Source organism: Sphaeramia orbicularis, unplaced genomic scaffold (assembly GCF_902148855.1).
Source record: "Sphaeramia orbicularis unplaced genomic scaffold, fSphaOr1.1, whole genome shotgun sequence".
Taxonomy (NCBI): domain Eukaryota; kingdom Metazoa; phylum Chordata; class Actinopteri; order Kurtiformes; family Apogonidae; genus Sphaeramia; species Sphaeramia orbicularis.
The window spans coordinates 286932-301811 of NW_021941486.1; the positions used below are offsets into that span (position 1 = coordinate 286932).

General features: G+C 45.0%; 1 pseudogene; it reads left to right on the forward strand.

Moving 5' to 3' along the window:
* The first annotated feature begins 4922 nt into the window (after nucleotides 1-4922).
* Nucleotides 4923-14279, forward strand: LOC115415961 (glucosamine-6-phosphate isomerase 2-like; annotated as a pseudogene).
* The last annotated feature ends 601 nt before the right edge of the window (nucleotides 14280-14880 follow it).

Below are 14880 nucleotides of genomic sequence, written 5' to 3' on the forward strand. Positions count from 1 at the left end.
TATATATATATATATATATATATATATATATATATATATAATCAGACTATTTTTTTTACTTTTTCTTCATTTTTAGGTCAGACTATTTATTTGTTTATTTCATTTGGTTTGGTTCAGACTCTTCATTTTTTATTTTATGTTAGACTCTTTATTTTTATTTATTTGTTTTTAATGGTCAGACTCTTTATTAAACCCTCGCGCCTCATATCCGGGTCCTTTTTGGCCCACACAGACTTCCGTACTGACTGTACTATTAATCACGTGACAGGCACTGGGTCACGTGACAGCTCAGACTCCGTGCATCAGCTGACCTGAGTGTGTTCAACTCTACTATTGTGACAACAAACCCAGTTTAACAGGTGTAAAACATCCAGCTGCTGAATACTGTGTGGACAGAACTGCTGAACTGATTATTGAACGATTATTGAACTCATTAGTTTAATCTCAGTTTGGTCAGTTTGCCTAAAGTGCTCAACTTTGCTGCTTTTTTCGCTTTTCTTGCTATTTACCGAGGACTGAGGAAAAGATTTAAAGTGTCATTAATCTGAACGAAGGAGCTGCGGAACCAGAACCCGAAGGCGAGGAGGAAGGACAGAAACATTAACAAACTGAAAAAAAGGAGAACGAAACAGGAGAGAAGCGGACGTGACGGCAACAGCAGTAGAAGGTGAGGAAAAGGTTCCGCCCCTCTGGTGTTCTGATTGGCTGAAAGGCTCTACGTTGTCTGTGGTCCGCCGGCCTTTATGTCCCTGAACGTCACACTGTCCATTTGGCTGTCCATGCAGGTATGAGGGCTGGGTTAAGGGTTACAGGGTTAAGGGTTAGAGGCAAGACCGGATTAACCATATGGGCAACTGGGCATTGCCCAGGGGCCCGCGACCTCTGAAGGGCCCTGGGTAGCTCGGGCATAACGAAAATATCTGGTTATCTCTTTGCTATAAATGAAAACTGTCCGCTGCCCGGAGCCATTGCACTGCACACAAACCCTGCTCCTGCTGTCTGTGACCGTGAGCTCAGACCCTCTCCTCATTGGTCAGTCCAAAAAGCGAATCAGCGGTGACGCAAATCAACGTGCGTGCACTGAGCGGGATGTGAGACGTCAAGAACTACGCGACATACGCGAATCAAAACATTGCAAACATGGAGAAGCAGCTAAGTGGGAAGTTTAGTATTGGTCAGATAAGTTTCTTTGAGAGAAATTGACGGTTTTCCAGATGTTTTATCAGTGGCGATTTCTCATAGACTGCAGGGAAGCCCGGCTTCCCCTAAAATTATGAAAATTAAATGGTTAAATATGTCGGTTGTGTTGACATTTTATTGACTACAAATGTGTTAGAACACGTTCATCTCAAAGATGAGTTCGTTCAAATCAGCTTTATCACAAACCAACGGACGCTGTTGTTCACTTCTCTCCATTCCCGTGTCTGTTTTCTCCTCCATCTCTGCTCAGTGCATTTGTCCGTAGACTGTGTCCGTCTGTGGGCTTCAATGGGACTGAATGGAACAGTTTTTTTCATTGCGTCAAAACTGGACGGTAATTGGATAAATGCCACGATGTTGTCCCGCCCCCGGACACCGGGTGTCTCTGCGGGTGAATGGAGCTGTGGGCGGAGCTCGAACGGGCTATGCCAGAATCCCACGTGCTGATTGGAGGATCGGTCGAAAGGCTGAATCCCGTTTGATTGACAGCTGTTTTCAGATCTACTCCTTCACTGACACAGTTCAGTTTAATAACATCGCGCATTCTGCTGGAAATCAAGAGAGAAAGTACTACGAAATTACTCGTTCATTTTTTGCACTGTAAATAAAACACACTCATTGTACTTCCTTGTTTCAATTTAACATAGTTTCAGCGTTTTCTTGTTTCAGTTCCATAATTTAATCATTTTTGTTCGAGTTTAATATCGTTTTGTAGATAGTTAAATCATCAAACTGTCGGCTAGGTCGGAGTGAAAGGAGCATCTGTAGTTTAAAAAGGCTGAAGTCTGACACCCACAACAATGGCCAAGGCAATCTAAGCAGCCTAGGTCTATGGATATTGAGAGGACACTGGTCCAGTCCCTGAAAAAGACGCCTACTTGGTACGATAAGGTTACTGAGCATTTTCTTAATTCTTTTGTTTTTTTTTTTTTTTTTTTTTTTTTTTTTTTTTTTTATGTAAGCCGACAGTGAGCTTCCCCTGTCTAAAAGACGAGCAGCCGGCACTGGTTTATAGTATTTAGTATATGTAGTATTTAGTATTAAAATGTTTAACCCTTGCCTTGACATGCCTTGAATTGTGATGTGTTTTCTGTTTAAAAGTTAAACTGGGACCAAAATGTTTATTTTAGCAGATTATACTGCATTATATTTATTTTTTCCTTGTGGTGGCTCCATGAAAATGTTGAGATATGTTTATTGTTGAGAGAAAGCAGATTTCAAGATGTTTACATTGCACTTACTTTAACTCTCTTGTTGAATTCTGAGGTGACAAGGGGATTTCTGTTTAAAATTCATATCTGATTCTATCAGATTATGTTTGTGTTTTGTCTGTGGGCTTTTTCTGACGATTCAATACATTTGTGTTGGCAAAAAGTGTTCTTAAATAAATACTGGATACTTTGGAAATGGTTTATTTATTTTTTGTGAAAATGGAGGACACTTCCCTCTCTTTCTAATGTAGTGGATCAATTTTAGATTTACTGATGATGATGATGTGTTTTGTTTTCATTCATCATATTGCAAGTGAGTGGCCTTGACAAGAGGCTATAGTGGTGGCACTTATAGTTCTACGAGCATTTACACATTTGTACAGCAAAATGCAATTGATAATAGTTAGATATTGGAGTATGGGTTATTGTTTACATATATTCCTGGATTTATTCTGTATTTTTGCCGATTATAGGGATCCTGGGGTTGTGATGATGGGGCCCTTGAATATTGTTGCCCAGGGTACAATGAAGTGTTAATCTGGCCTGGTTAGAGGGTTAAGGGTTAGAGGGTTAGGTTTTAGGTTTAAGGGTTAGAGGGGTTAGGTTTTAGGTTTAAGGGTTAGAGGGTTAGGTTTTAGGGTTAAGGGTTAGAGGGTTAGGGTTAGAGGGTTAGGTTTTAGGGTTAAGGGTTAGAGGGTTAAGGGTTAGAGGGTTAGGTTTTAGGGTTAAGGTTAAGGGTTAGAGGGTTAAGGGTTAGGGTTAGGGTTAAGGGTTAGAGGGTTAGGTTTTAGGGTTAAGGGTTAGAGGGTTAGGTTTTAGGGTTAAGGGTTAGTGGTTAGGTTTTAGGGTTAAGGGTTTAGAGGGTTAGGTTTTTAGGGTTAAGGGTTAGAGGGTTAGGTTTTAGGGTGAAGGGTTAGAGGGTTAGGTTTAAGGGTTAAGGGTTAGAGGGTTAAGGGTTAGAGGGTTAGGTTAAGGGTTAGAGGGTTAAGGGTTAGAGGGTTAGGCTTAGACACAAAACAGATGACAGCTGATGAAATGAGCCCAAACCCTTAACCCTCTAACCCTTACCCCTCTAACCCTTAACCCTAAAACCTAACCCTCTAACCCTCACCCTAACCCTCTAACCTTAAACCCGTAACCCTCTAACCCTCTAAGCCTAACCCTCTAACCCTAACCCTTAACCCTCTAACCCTAACCCTTAACCCTCTAACGCCCTTAACCCTAAAACCTAACCCTCTAACCCTCTAACCCTCACCCTTAACCCTCTAATCTTAACCCGTAACCCTCTAAGCCTAACCCTCTAAACCCTAACCCTTAACCCTAACCCTTAACCCTCTAACCCTAACCCTTAACCCTGTTACCCTAACCCTTAACTCTCTAACCCTAACCCTTAACCCTCTAACCCAAACCCTGTAACCCTTAACTCTGTAACCCCAACCCTTTACTCTTCTGCAGTGTGACCAGGGCAGTAGTGTCTTCCATAAAGTGCTTCTGTTCCACATCTCCTGTTCACATGTGTATTATAATGTGTCAGAATGTGTCAGAATGTGTCAGAATGTTTCAGAATGTTTCCCAGTGTCCAGAACAAAGCAGAACTAAAGAACAGGCTGAATGTGAACAGCAGATAAATGCACATCCAGTGTGTTCTGCAGGTTTGGTCACATAGGTCATTTATGAACAGATGTTCCAGAAGGTCTAACATGCATGGGTTCATTTAACACGAAGAACTGTGTTGGGAATAAACACATTGAAAGTTTCCTTTAGCCTCATGGGTGAAAAAAACAATACATGTGCAAATGGTTGTTGTCCAAACTGGATTCCCAAACAACAGACTGTGTTAAAGCAGCTGTGTACTGATCCTGTCTGTAGAGTATCTGGGATTACTGTTTACTCTGATTACATTTAAAGGAACCTAAAGTACATGACCTGTTTGACCAATCACATCCTGCACTTACAGACCTGAATTCCCTGACTGACAACTGCCCCGCCCCTGACTGACAACTGCCCCCACCCCTGACTGACAACTGCCCCGCCCCCTGACTGACAACTGCCCCGCCCCTGACTGACAACTGCCCCGCTCTGACTGACAACTGCCCCGCCCCTGACTGACAACTGCCCCCACCCCTGACTGACAACTGCCCCGCCCCTCACTTTGTTCCTCCACCTGTAGGATGAGGGCTGGTCATTCTGTTATAAAATAACACTGGTGTCCTTTAACTCTGTCTAACACTGGGTCCTTTCACTCTGTCTAACACTGGTGTCCTTTAACTCTGTCTAACACTGGTGTCCTTTCACTCTGTTAACACTGGTGTCCTTTAACTCTGTCTAACACTGGTGTCCTTTCACTCTGTCTAACACTGGTGTCCTTTCACTCTGTCTAACACTGGTGTCCTTTAACTCTGTTCTAACACTGGTGTCCTTTCACTCTGTCTACACTGGTGTCCTTTCACTCTGTCAACACTGGTGTCCTTTCACTCTGTCTAACACTGGTGTTCTTTAACTCTGTCTAACACTGGTGTCCTTTAACTCTGTAGCATGAGGCTGGTCATTCTGGACGACTATGCCCAGTCCAGTGAATGGGCAGCAAAGTACATCTGCAACAGAATCATCCAGTTCAACCCGTCTGAGGACAGATACTTTACCCTGGGACTGCCCACAGGTGAGTGGAGACTGGTACTATGGCAACAGCAGACTGGTACTATGGCAACAGCAGACTGGTACTATAGTAACAGCAGACTGGTACTATAGTACGGCAGACTGGTACTATAGCCACGGCAAACTGGTACTATAGCAACGGCAGACTGGTACTATAGCCACGGCAGACTGGTACTATAGCCACGGCAGACTGGTACTATAGTAACAGCAGACTGGTACTATAGCCACAGCAGACTGGTACTATAGTAACAGCAGACTGGTACTATAGTAACAGCAGACTGGTACTATCGTAACAGCAGACTGGTGCTATACCCACAGCAGACTGGTACTATAGTAACAGCAGACTGTACTATAGCCACAGCAGAACTGGTACTATAGTAACAGCAGACTGGTACTATAGCCACAGCAGACTGGTACTATAGTAACAGCAGACTGGTACTATAGTAACAGCACTCTGTTAGCCTAACTGTAACCCAGACCCTGTGTTGTGTCCTAGGCAGTACCCCGTACGGCTGTTACCAGAAGTTAATCCAGTACCATAGAAGTGGAGATCTGTCATTCAAGTACGTGAAGACCTTCAACATGGACGAGTATGTGGGTGAGTTCAGTCCACTGATGACTGGTACTGGTACTAACTGATGACTGGTCCTGGTACTAACTGATGTGTGGTACTGGTACTAACTGATGCGTGGTACTGGTCCCAGTTTGGCATACAGCGTTGGTTGTGTACTGGTACCAGTTCCTGATGCCTGGTACTGGTACCTGTTTGGCTGACAGTGTTTTGTGTTGTGCAGGTCTTCCTCGCAGTCACCCCCAGAGCTACCACTCCTACATGTGGAACAACTTCTTCAAACACATCGACATCAATCCGGCCAACGCTCACATCCTGGACGGAAACGCAGACGACCTGGAGGAGGAGTGTCAGAAGTACGAAGAGAAGATCCAGGAGGCAGGAGGAATCCAGCTGTTTGTAGGAGGTAAGAACAGTAGATCCACGAGGAATCCAGCTGTTTGAAGGAGGTCTGAACAGTAGATCCAGGAGGAATCCAGCTGTTTGTAGGAGGTAAGAACAGTAGATCCAGGAGGAATCCAGCTGTTTGAAGGAGGTCTGAACAGTAGATCCAGGAGGAATCCAGCTGTTTGTAGAAGGTAAGAACAGTAGATCCAGGAGGAATCCAGCTGTTTGTAGGAGGTAAGAACAGTAGATCCAGGAGGAATCCAGCTGTTTGAAGGAGGTCTGAACAGTAGATCCAGGAGGAATCCATCTGTTTGTAGGAGGTAAGAACAGTAGATCCAGGAGGAATCCAGCTGTTTGTAGGAGGTAAGAACAGTAGATCCAGGAGGAATCCAGCTGTTTGTAGGAGGTCTGAACAGTAGATCCAGGAGGAATCCAACTGTTTGAAGGAGGTTTGAACAGTAGATCCATGAGGAATCCGGCTGTTTGAAGGAGGTAAGAACAGTAGATCCAGGAGGAATCCAACTGTTTGAAGGAGGTTTGAACAGTAGATCCATGAGGAATCCGGCTGTTTGAAGGAGGTAAGAACAGTAGATCCATGAGGAATCCGGCTGTTTGAAGGAGGTATGAACAGTAGATCCAGGAGGAATCCAGCTGTTTGAAGGAGGTATGAACAGTAGATCCACGAGGAATCCAGCTGTTTGAAGGAGGTAAGAACAGTAGATCCAGGAGGAATCCAGCTGTGTTTAGGAGGTCTGAACAGTAGATCCAGGAGGAATCCAGGTGTTTGAAGGAGGTTTGAACAGTAGATCCAGGAGGAATCCAGCTGTTTGAAGGAGGTCTGAACAGTAGATCCAAGAGGAATCCAGCTGTTTGAAGGAGGTCTGAACAGTAGATCCAGGAGGAATCCAGCTGTTTGAAGGAGGTCTGAACAGTAGATCCAGGAGGAATCCAGCTGTGTTTAGGAGGTCTGAACAGTAGATCCAGGAGGAATCCAGCTGTGTTTACGAGGTCTGAACAGTAGATCCAGGAGGAATCCAGCTGTGTTTAGGAGGTCTGAACAGTAGATCCAGGAGGAATCCAGCTGTTTGAAGGAGGTCTGAACAGTAGATCCAGGAGAATCCAGCTGTTTGAAGGAGGTCTGAACAGTAGATCCAGGAGGAATCCAGCTGTGTTTAGGAGGTTCTGAACAGTAGATCCATGAGGAATCCAGCTGTGTTTAGGAGGTCTGAACAGTAGATCCAGGAGGAATCCAGCTGTGTTTAGGAGGTAAGAACAGTAGATCCAGGAGGATCCAGCTGTTTGAAGGAGGTCTGAACAGTAGATCCAGGAGAATCCAGCTGTTTGAAGGAGGTCTGAACAGTAGATCCAGGAGGAATCCAGCTGTGTTTAGGAGGTAAGAACAGTAGATCCAGGAGGAATCCAGCTGTTTGAAGGAGGTCTGAACAGTAGATCCAGGAGGAATCCAGCTGTTTGAAGGAGGTCTGAACAGTAGATCCAGGAGGAATCCAGCTGTTTGAAGGAGGTCTGAAACAGTAGATCCAGGAGGAATCCAGCTGTTTGAAGGAGGTAAGAACAGTAGATCCAGGAGGAATCCAGCTGTGTTTAGGAGGTCTGAACAGTAGATCCAGGAGGAATCCAGCTGTTTGAAGGAGGTCTGAACAGTAGATCCAGGAGGAATCCAGCTGTGTTTAGGAGGTCTGGGTTTCCTTCTGTTTATTCACAAGGAAGAAATGATTAATTAAATGGTGGTCATCTGGGGGGTGGGGGGCTAGGCCAGATCACCACAAAAATGTAATTGTTTCTTCCTTGTGCCAGTATCAACATTTACTGAAAATTTCATGAAAATCTGTTCATAACTTTTGGAGTTATGTTGCTAACACACACACACACACAGACACACACACACACACAGGAGGCAGGTCTGTGTTGGTGGAGGTCTGCGCTCTCTGAATGCTTTTCTTGTTGGTTTTGCTTCTGTTTTCTGTCATTGTCTTTTGTTTGTCTTGTTTTGATCTGTTTGTTTGTTTGTTTGTTTTTTTGTTTTTTTTGTTTGTTTTGGTGTGTGTGCAGGTATCGGACCTGACGGACACATTGCCTTTAATGAGCCTGGTTCCAGTCGGTTTCCAGGACCAGGGTTAAAACTCTGGCTAAAGACACCATCATGGCCAACGCCCGCTTATTTGACAACGACCTGTCCAAGGTTCCAACCATGGCCCTGACTGTGGGGGTGGGCACCGTCATGGACGCCAAGGGAGGTACCATCCATCCACTGTGTGTTTAAGAGGATCCAGGGTTAGGGTTAGGACCCAGGTCAGACCTGTCCAGGTTCAACCATGGCCTGACTGTGGGGGTGGGCACCGTCATGGACGCCAAGGAGGTACCATCCATCCACTGTGTGTTTAAGAGGACCCAGGGTTAGGGTTAGGAGGGCCATCCATCCAGGGTCTGTTTAAAAGGACCACATGGACCCAGGTCAGACTGGAACACCCAAACCAAGGCAGTAGAGAGCAGGAGGGGAATGGATCCCACCCCCCAGTTCTAAACCAGGTGTCCAGGTGCCCATGTGGCCCAAACCCTAAACCTGGTCCCCTCTACTTTTGTCCATGCTGACCCGTTCTGTGGTTCTGGTTTTTGTTCTGTTCTGTGTTCTGACCCGTTCTGTGGTTCTGGTTCTGGTTCTGTTCTGTGTTCTGACCCACTTTGTGGTTCTGGTTCTGTTCTGTGTTGTGACCTGGTCTGTGGTTCTGGTTCTGTTCTGGTTCCAGGTTCTGATCCTGATCACCGGGGCCCACAAAGCCTTGGCTCTGTCCCAGGGCCATAGAGGAGGGGGTCAACCACATGTGGACGGTTGTCAGCGTTCCAACAGCATCCAACAACCACCTTCGTGTGTGACGAAGACGCCACGCTGGAACTGAGGGTCAAAACTGTCAAGTACTTCAAAGGTACCAGAACACCAGCAGGTACTGCAAAGGTACCACAACTGTCAAGTACTTCAAAGGTACCAGAACACACCAGCAGGTACTGCAAAGGTACCACAACTGTTCAAGTACTCAAAGGTACCAGAACACTAGCAGGTACTGCAAAGGTACCACAACTGTCAAGTACTTCAAGGTACCAGAACTCTGATGGTCCTGAGTGGGTCCAGTAGAACCAGGACAGGAGGATCCACCACAGGGAGTTTTAGAGCAAACCAAACAGATCTGAGTTGGAAGATGTCAACTCTGACAGACAGACAGACAGACAGACATCTAATATAACAGACGGACAGACATCTATATAACAGACAGACATCTAATATAACAGACAGACAGACAGACAGACATCTAATATAACAGACAGACAGACATCTATTATAACAGACAGACAGACAGACATCTATTATAACAGACAGACAGACAGACATCTAATATAACAGACAGACAGACAGACAGACATCTAATATAACAGACAGACAGACAGACAGACATCTAATATAACAGACAGACAGACATCTATTATAACAGACAGACAGACAGACATCTAATATAACAGACAGACAGACAGACATCTAATATAACAGACAGACAGACATCTAATATAACAGACAGACAGACAGACAGACATCTAATATAACAGACAGACAGACAGACATCTATTATAACAGACAGACAGACAGACATCTAATATAACAGACAGACAGACAGACAGACATCTAATATAACAGACAGACAGACATCTAATATAACAGACAGACAGACAGACATCTATTATAACAGACAGACAGACAGACATCTAATATACAGACAGACAGACAGACATCTAATATAACAGACAGACAGACAGACAGACATCTAATATAACAGACAGACAGACAGACATCTAATATAACAGACAGACAGACATCTAATATAACAGACAGACAGACAGACAGACATCTAATATAACAGACAGACAGACATCTAATATAACAGACAGACAGACAGACAGACAGACAGACATCTAATATAACAGACAGACAGACATCTAATATAACAGACAGACAGACAGACATCTAATATAACGACAGACATCTAATATAACAGACAGACAGACATCTAATATAACAGACAGATCCCACAGGATACCATGAGGGACACGGTCGAATGCCTTCTCCAAATCCACAAAACACATGTGGACCGGTGGGCGAACTCCATGAACCCTCGGAGCACCCTATGGAGGGTATAGAGCTGGTCCAGGGTTCCGCGACCAGGACAAAAACCACATTGTTCCTCCTGAATCCGAGGTTCGACTATCGGTCCGGATCCTCCTCTCCAGTACCTGGAATAGACTTTCCCCGGGAGGCTGAGGAGTGTGATCCCCCTATAGTTGGAGCGCATCCTCCGGTCCCCCCTTCTTAAAAAGGGGAACCACCACCCAGTCTGCCAATCCAGAGGTACTGTCCCCAACTGCCACGCCATGTTACAGAGACGTGTCAGCCAAGACAGTCCCTGCACATCCAGAGACTTAAGGTACTCAGGGCGAATCTCATCCACCCCCGGCGCCCTGCCACCGAGGAGCTTGCGAACCACCTGGGTGACTTCAGCTTGGGTGATGGACCAGTCCACCTCTGAGACCTCAGCCTCTGCTTCCTCCATGGAAGACGTGACAGTGGGATTGAGGAGATCCTCGAAGTATTCCTTCCACCGTCCGACAACATCCCCAGTCGAGGTCAGCAGCTCCCCACTTCCACTGTAAACAGTGTTGGTGGTGCACTGCTTTCCCCTTCTGAGGCGCTGAAACGGTTTGCCAGAATTTCCTCGAGGCCGACCGATAGTCCTCCTCCATGGCCTCCCCAACTCCACCCAGACCCGAGTTTTTGCCTCCACAACCGCTTGGGCTTCAGCACACTTGGCCTGCCGGTACCCATCAGCTGCCTCTGGAGTCCCACGGGCCAACAAGGCTCCATCAGACTCCTTCTTCAGCTTGACGGCATCCCTTACTTCCGGGGTCCACCACCGGGTTCGGGGATTGCCGCCACAAACAGGCACTGGAGTCCCTGCGGCCACAGCTCCAAGCACCGCTTCGACAATGGAGGTGGAGAACATGGTCCACTTGGACTCAATGTCCCCAGCCTCCCCCGGGATCTGGGAGAAGCTCTCCTGGAAGTGGGAGTTGAAGACCGCACTGACATCGAGCTCTGCCAGATGTTCCCAACAGACCCTCACAACACATTTGGGCCTGCCGAGTCGGTCCAGTTTCCTCCTTCACCAGCGGATCCAACCCACCACCAGGTGGTGATCGGTTGACAGCTCTGCCCCTCTCCTCACCCGAGTGTCCAAAATACGCGGTCAGAGATCTGATGATACGACAACAAAGTCGATCATCGACCTCCGGCCTAGGATGTCCTGGTGCCAAGTGCACTTATGGACATCCTTGTGTTGGAACATGGTGTTTGTTCTGGACAAACTGTGACTAGCACAGAAGTCCAATAACAGAACACCACTCGGTTCAGATCAGGGAGGCCGTTCCTCCCCATCACCCCCCTCCAGGTCTCACTGTCGTTGCCCACGTGAGCGTTGAAGTCACCCAGGAGAACAATGGAGTCCCCAGTCAGAGCACCCATCCAGCACCCCTCCCAGGGACTCCAAGAAGGCCGGGTACTCTGCACTGCTGTTCGGGCCCGTAGGCCCAGACAACAGTGAGGCACCTGTCCCCGACCCGAAGGCGCAGGGACACGACCCTCTCGTTCAACCGGGGTGAACTCCAACGCATGGCGGCTGAGCTGAGGGGCTATGAGCAAGCCCACACCACCCTGCCGCCTCTCACCGCGGGCAACACCAGAGAAGTGGAAAGTCCAGCCCCTCTCGAGGGGTTGGATTCCATAGCCCAGGCTATGTGTGGAGGTGAGCCCGACTATATCTAGACGGTATCTCTCAATCTCCCTCACAAGCTCTGGCTCCTTCCCCCCAGCGAAGTGACATTCCATGTCCCAAGAGCTAGACTCTGCGTCTGGGGATCGGGTCGTCGAGCCCCTGCCGTTGACTGCCACCCAATCCACATGCATCCAGCCCTTACGGTTCCCTCGGTGGGTGGTGGGTCCACCGAAGGACAGGCCCACGTTGGTCTTTCGGGCTGTGCCCGGCCGGGCCCCATGGGCAAAGGCCCGGCCACCAGGCGCTCGCTTTCGAGCCCCAACCCCGGGCCTGGCTCCAGGGTGGGCCCCCGGCTGCGCCGTACCGGGCGACATCACGGTCCTTGTTGTTTTGCTTTCCATCATGGCTTCTGAACTGCTCTTAGTCTGGCCGGTCACCCAGGACCTGTTTGCCTTGGGAGACCCTACCAGGGGCATAAAGCCCCCGACAACAGAGCTCCTAGGATCATTCGGGCACTCAAACTCCCCCACCACAGTAAGGAGGCAGTTCAAGGGGAAGAGGTTAATATAATCAGATCAGTATAATCAGAACATTTGAATCAGGTAAATATAATCAGATTAATATAATCAGATCATTAGCATCAGATCAATATGATCACATCATAATCAGATCAATATAATCAGATCATTAGAATCAGATCAATATGATCACATCAATATAATCAGATCATTAGAATCAGATCAGTGTAATCAGATCAATATAATCAGGTCATTATGATCACATCAATATAATCAGATCATTAGAATCAGATCATCATAATTAGATCAATATAATCAGAACATTTGAATTAGATCAACATAATCAGAACATTTGAATCAGCTCAATATAATCAGATCACTAGAATCAGATCAATATGATCAGGTCATTTGAATCAGATCAATATAATCAGAACATTTGAATCAGCTCAATATAATCAGATCATTAGAATCAGATCAATATAATCAGAACATTTGAATCAGATCAATATAATCAGATCACTAGAATCAGATCAATATAATCAGATCCTTAGAATCAGATCAATATGATCAGATCAATATAATCAGATCCTTAGAATCAGATCAATATGATCACATCATAATCAGATCAATATAATCAGATCAATATAATCAGGTCATTATGATCACATCAATATAATCAGATCATTAGAATCAGATCATCATAATTAGATCAATATAATCAGAACATTTGAATTAGATCAACATAATCAGAACATTTGAATCAGCTCAATATAATCAGATCACTAGAATCAGATCAATATGATCAGGTCATTTGAATCAGATCAATATAATCAGAACATTTGAATCAGCTCAATATAATCAGATCACTAGAATCAGATCAATATAATCAGAACATTTGAATCAGCTCAATATAATCAGATCACTAGAATCAGATCAATATAATCAGATCCTTAGAATCAGATCAATATGATCAGATCAATATAATCAGATCCTTAGAATCAGATCAATATGATCACATCATAATCAGATCAATATAATCAGATCATTAGAATCAGATCTGTATAATCAGATCATTAGAATCAGATCTGTATAATCAGATCATTAGAATCAGATCTGTATAATCAGATCCTAATGGTTTTCAACTCTTCAACAGTATATTTTCTACAAACACATGCACTGGTTCCTACAACAGGACTGGGTTCAACATTCAGACCAGACTCAGACCAAATTTAGACCAGATTCAGACCAGATTTAGACCAGACTCAAACCAGATTCAGTCCAGATTCAGATCAGATTCAGATCAGATTTAGACCAGATTCATACCATATTTAGACCAGATTTAGACCAGATTCAGGCCAGTGTTCTGAAACAGGTTTAGAAGAACTGTGGGTCTATTCAAAAAATAAATATTTACTGAGATAAAACACAAAAGATTATTAAATCAAACCCATGTTTATTTGTCGTTGACACTACAGTTCACATGGAACAGTAGAAGGACAGAAACTGTACTGAATATGTCTGTGGTTTGTCACAGGTGCATTCTGGGAATAGTAGTAAATATTGAAGGCAGAGTGTTGACCAAAATGGCCGCTGTTGAAAAACCACTGGTGATTTATTAGTGTTTTAAATGTCCAGGTTCTGTATGTAACTCCAGTAGACACGACGGGTTCCGCGTGTAACACCGGTGGATACGATGGGTCTGATCTGTGTCCCCTCTGTGTCTTTTTAGGTCTGATGCATGTCCATAACAAACTGGTGGACCCGGTTCTGAGCATGAAGGACCAGGACAAGTAGAAGACCAGAACCCATGAGGACTCATCTGGTCCCAGCTGGTCCAGTTTTCCTTTAGTTCTTCTTCCTGGTCTGTTACTGAACACCACTGTTACTGTTGGGGTCATTCTGTCACTTCTTTATTGGACATTAAATGATCATTTCTGTGCTCTGTATCCATGGTTACCTCTTCCTGTTTCCTTGTATTAAATGTGTGTGTGTATGTGTTCAGTTTTCTGGGTCTGTGTTTTGAACTCCTGCTGGTTTTGGTGCAGGTTCATCAGATCCTTTATCCTGTTTCCTTATGTTTGGATTTGGATTTCTATTAAAGGTCATGACTTTAAATGGGCTGTTCTGTTCTGATACAGACATACATACATTCATATATACATACATTCATATATACATACACGTACATACACACAGGGTGGGGAAGCAAATGTACAATAGTTTGAGGCAGGGATTGAAAGACAGTGTATGACCAATTAGTTTACTGAAAGTCATGAGAATTTATTTGCCACAAGGAAATGTCCATAATAGAAAATGTTTTTATTCTATGTGTCCTCCTTCTTTCTCAATAACTGCCTTCACACGCTTCCTGAAACTTGCGCAAGTGTTCCTCAAATATTGGGGTGACAACTTCTCCCATTCTTCTTTAATAGTATCTTCCAGACTTTCTGGTAATAGTTTTGCTCATAGTCATTCTCTTCTTTCCATTATAAACAGTCTTTATGGAC